Below are 5,659 nucleotides of genomic sequence, written 5' to 3'. Positions count from 1 at the left end.
AAGTTAACCAAGACCAAAAAAGACCACCATCACCATAAAAGTGTTCCTGGTCCTGATAATGCTCCTATCACTGGGGATAAACTTCTTAGGATTGAGCCAGGATCATAAAGTTCTGCCCATTTCAGATTCCATCAGCTTCCTATTTGGCTAGCCACCTCTCTTCGCCTCATTTTCCACTCGGCATCCCCTGTCAACTCCAGACTAGAGCCACATGAGATCCTTACAACTCCCCCGCAGACCACCATCACATTGCATACCTCAGGCCTTTGCTCAAACTGCTCCTTCCGCCTGGGATGCCCCTCGCCTCTCTCCTCAGTTCCCCTTCTCCATCCAACAGGGAATTTCTCCCTCAAATTGTCATTCATAACTGGCCCTTAGTTTAGCATAACCAACCATGCCAGTTTTCCCAGGACTGAAAGGTTTCCTCGGGGGACTTCCCTGGAAGTCCAGTAGTTAAGACTTCACATCCCAGTGCAGGGGGTGTGGGTTCGATCCCTGTTTGGGGAGCTGAGATCCCACATGCCTCGTGGCCAAAAAACCAAAACATAAAACAGAAGCCATATTGTAACAAATTCAATAAAGACTTTAAAAATGGTCCACATCAAAAAAAAAAAAATCTTAAAAAAAAAAAGAAAGATTTCCTTGGGATGAGGGACTTGCAGTGCTAAAACCAAAGTAGTCCCAGGCCAACCAGGATGGTTGGTCACCTCACCGTTCTACGTTCAAGGGACTCACAATTTGGCTTGGGAAGAGTGACCCCAACTTTAGGGTGTTAACTTCTGTCTTCTTCCTACTGACCAACTTTCACCTGTGGAAGACAATCAGTCTTCCATGCTCTGAGAGCACTTTCTTAAGATAATACAATTCAAATGCTTTAAGCATTTAAGTCACTGTATTCCCAATTACCAGCTCACACTTCAAAGAGCAGTTACTCTGTGATCTTAAAAGAAACACTCTCTTCTAATTAATTAAACTCATTAAGCTTGCATATGCAACTCCTGCCAGGGCATGCCTTAGATTATCACTCCAAAATAATTTATCTACAAAGATTGGGGCTCTTAATCTCCTAAAAATAATTTTGCGAGAGGCATTATAAATTTCCTGTGACTGTATGAATGTGTGTTTGGGGACGTGGAAGATGGAAGGTTGATTCTAAACCACTGAAGAGTTTCCAGAATTTCCCAAGTTAGAATGTGGTCAGAAGGGAAGAAGCCATAGAGACGTGTTACCTGACTGAACCTCAGTATCCAATCCAATAAGCCTAATAACACCTATTTTATTAAATTATTGAAAGGTTGAAAAGAGGCAGTGTAGCAACTTAGGAGCACACATTCTGGAGTCAGGCAGCCTGGATTTGAATGTTGTCTCTATAGCTTACTAGCTATGTGACCTTGGGCAAGTCACTTAACATTTCTGTACCTCAATTTCGTCATCTGTAAAGTGGGGACAACAATAGAAGATGCCTCGTAAGCTTGTTATGAGAATTAAATGAATTAATATGTGCAAAGTGCTTAGAGCAGTGTGAGGCACATAGTAAGTGATATATGTGTTTGTCAACTGAGTGCACGGAAAGTGCCTGGAGCATTAATAGGAGCCCAGGAAATGGAAGCTATTATTGTTTTTATAGACATTCTTTCTTAGTGGCATCTCTAAACTTTCAGAGAATAACTGGATTCAACAGAAGTTCAACAAATTACTGAACCGTGAGAATAGATTTTCTAACTCTGCACTGAGAGTCCTTTGTTCAAATTATTTAGGGCTCACTGAGAAAAGACTTTGAGAGAAGAGGTTTTTTTGCATTGATAAGAAAGTCTGACAATTGACAACAGAATTATTTTAAATAAATTGTTTTATATTAGCAAGGGTATTGCTGAGGTTTTCATTCCAAGTGTTTTATTTCCATCATTGTTCTGCCTGCCTGGGAAGGGAAGCCAGCATTTGCAGCATGGTTCAGAGTCCAGGTCAGCAGGCAGCCTTCCTCAGCAGGGCTCCTCTTGGTACACAGGACTGTGAAACCAATTTTGGGTTACCATGGTGACTAATGGAGCTTCCGGAAATTTTTCCAAATGAAACATTCATTCAGGACATCAACAGTCATGGCCTGGGGGGAGGAACAAAAATGCGCTGTCCCCGACCCCACCAAGTTCACAAGTCTATTGGAGAGCAAGAGTATTTTTCAAAAATCATTATCTTAAAAAGATGATTTTAAAACATTTTAAAGCTTCTGAAATCAGATGTGTCAATGGATGAGTTCATTTAATGTTATGGGTTCCCCTGACCCAGATATCTATTGCTAAGTTAATAGATTAAAAGATGTCTTACAATCTGTAACTTTTGGGAACTGAAGAAATTTGGTGCACTAGTGTGCCCTTTGCTATGACCGAAGCACATACACAGGACAGAAGGGGCCAAGCATTAGCGGGAGGGAGAAGCAGCATGAGTGTAGTTGAGCTCCCCAGGAAGCTTTCTGCGAACTTCTGCCTTGGTTCTTTTCTTTTTTTTTAAATAAATTTATTTATTTATTTATTTTTGGCTGCCTTGGGTCTTCGTTGCACGGGCTTTCTATAGTTGCTGTGAGTGGGGGCTGCTCTTCATTGCGGTGCGCGGGCTGCTCACTGCGGTGGCTTCTCTTGTTGCGGAGCACGGGCTCTAGGCGCACGGGCTTCAGTAGTTGTGGCACGCATGCTCAGTAGTTGTGGCTCCCGGGCTCTAGAGCACAGGCTCAGTACTTGTGGTGCACGGGCTTAGTTGCTCCGCGGCATGTGGGATCTTCCCGGACCAGGGCTTGAACCCGTGTCCCCTGCATTGGCAGGCAGGTTCTTAACCACTGCGCCACCGGGGAAGTCCTACTGCCTTGGTTCTGAATTATTTGGATACAGAAAAAGATACAAGACTCTACCAGCAGGATGCAAATCAAATTGCCGTCTCCCTCCCTCTCTCTCCCTCAACATGGCACACCAGTCTTACCTTATGACAGAAAGATGAGAGGAACAGGACTTGGTGGTGGCACGGCTTGTGCCCACAGATGGCCAGCCTGTGAGCACTCATCCCTGGCTCTTGCAGCCCAGACAGCAAGGAGCAGACCTCCTTGAGGAGACTCCGTAGCATCAGCTTTTAGCGTGCTGATCAGGGGCACCTCCAATCACACTAATAAGGAGCTCTACAATTAAGGCCCTACATATACCACAAAGTGCCAGCACTGTACTCTTTCTTGTGCACTGGAGGGATAGTACTGTCCAAAACCAAGAATAGCAAACACTTACATAGCCCTTCCTATGTAAAAACTCTGACACTGTTCTGAGAGCCTTACATAGCTAATTCATCTAATCTACACAACAACTTTATAGGTAGATACTATTACTATCCCCATTTTACCGATGAGAAGATAAAGGCATAGAGGTGAAGTAACCTGTTGGCAGCTCCACATTCTACAAGGTGCTGAGATCTGAACTTGGTCTGACTTTAGAGTCCAAGTTCTCTACCTTCTGCTGCCTCTCAGCCTTGCTGTGAGTTAGACAAGCACACATGCGGAGTCCAGGACCATGCACAGACAACTCTTTACTTTGACTTTCATGGTATATTCCCACCCTTAGAGAGTAGAGAGCAGGGAGAAGGAGTAAAGGTGGGAAAGGCTTCTGTTGAACTTCAATGTTTAGTAACTCCCACAGGTGTGGGATGAGGTGGGGTGAGGATTCCTGACTCTCAGACCACCCCATGTGGCCAACTCCTCGTAGCTGAAAAAGAAACGTCTCCCCTTTGCATCCTTTCCAGCCCTCCATCCACAGTCCTTTCATTCATTTACCCAGAGGCCTTCAGGGGCCAGGAATGTTAATATAAATAGAGAACTAAAGAACAAATTCTCAAATTTAAAAACATTAAAACCTATGCCTGACAAAGAAAACACTTCTGGAGATAGAATGTAGACCGGGGAAGTTGCCAAGTTGCAATCGCTGGTCTATTTCTTTGTGTCCTACTCATAGCCAGAGCCTCACCCCTTTCTGGTGCTCAGCCTCCAAGGAACTGTCACCCAGTCATCCTGCCCCAGCCTAATCCCTTGCAGGATAGGCCAGATGAGGCTTCGTTGATCTGGGTCTTAAAGGATGGGTAGGAGTTTGCCAGGGAGGAGTCTGACAATGAAGAAAAATGTAGAAAGAAATAGCAAGAGCAAAGGCTGAGAGGTAGAAAACTTAAGAGACTGCTTGAGGGTCTGTGGGTATTTTATGTGACTGGAGGGTGTGGGCATCACATGAGGCTGGAGAAGGAGGCAGGGCCAGGTGTCAGCAGGATTCCAGCAACTACTGAAGAAACTTAGCTTTTACCCTGGAGTCGGTGAGAAGCCCTCAGAGATTTTAAGTTGGAAAGTAAGATGCTCTGATTTCTGTTTAGAACCTTCACCCTGACAGCTGGGAGCTGCAAGCAGGCCAGGCTGTTTGAACCAAAGCAGAGGCTCTCCAGATAGAGGGCAGAGGTGCCAGAGATATTTAGCTTGTAGGAATGATAGTGTTCAGTGATAGGGGAGGAGAAGGGGAGAGAAAATTGCAGTGTGGATAATGTTAGAGCCGGCTCAGGAAAACAATCTAGAACATGATACTTGAATGTCTTCGTACAATCTGTACCATTTTGACTTAAACTTACCCTTGAATTGTCTCAACCTACTATGAGTAAATCCCTGTAGAACTGCTTAAAAAGCTCATTCTTTTCCAGTCCAGTTGTAATTGAGATGTCTAGTAGAGGAAACAAACACAGAACCGGTTTGTGAGGAAATGTGGAGGTAACACAGGGAGTAACATGGCAGCAGCAGGTGGGCAGGTAGCCTGTGTGACCTCCATGATTCCTGGTGGCTCCCACGCTCTCTTGGTTTCTCTCTCTCTCTCTCTTTCAGAGCTTCCAACTGGCACTGCCCCTCTTCAGTCCTCTAGCCTTTAATTAACTGGATCCTCAGGGGCAGGCACCTCTGGACTATTTAGTCAATGCCCTGAAAGGGCAGAACAACACCTGGTCAGGGGGACTCCAATATCTCCAGATTCGGGACAATTATCAGAAGAGAGAAGGGCCAGATGGGTAACAGGGAAAACTGCTCTTTGAATCGAGGTCCCCCCTGGGGAGATGAGCTGTGGGTGACAGGACTCAAAGGTTTTGTTCAGAATGAACCATAAGGATTGGGAGGCATGACGGTCAGCTTTAAGCCACTTCACAAGGGACAGTGCCTGGGCACCAGAGAGATGAAATTCAGCAGATAAGAAAAGGCTGTGGCCTTTAGCTGCAGGGGTAGCGAATCCAACTGCCTACAGGGACCATGCAAGAGTGGGATGGGCTAGGGAAGACGGTGGCACCCTGCAGCAGGGGTGCCTCATCTAGAGGGGCCAACTCCTACTCAGATCCAGCCAAGACCATGTGGGAATGTGGGCCCAAGGAAGGGAGAGCTGCCAACTTCTCAAGAGGAGGGAGAACTTCAGAGTTTTATGAGCCATCTCCTGATTTGGGGATGCTGGCAATTAATTCAAAGTTTAAAAACACTGAGCAGGCCAAACAAAGCTCACTTGTGGGACAGATTTGGCCCAGCAGCTACCAAGTTGCAATCTCTGCTCAGAAACTTGGACATTAAGCTCTGAATTCCAACAATCTGGAGCTAGAGCAGGAAAGACGGTGGAGCTATTAG

This window comes from Balaenoptera acutorostrata, chromosome 4 (genome assembly GCF_949987535.1).
Source record: "Balaenoptera acutorostrata chromosome 4, mBalAcu1.1, whole genome shotgun sequence".
Lineage (NCBI taxonomy): Eukaryota > Metazoa > Chordata > Mammalia > Artiodactyla > Balaenopteridae > Balaenoptera > Balaenoptera acutorostrata.
The sequence above is the reverse complement of the archived record's forward strand: the minus strand, read 5'-3'. Positions refer to the sequence as shown.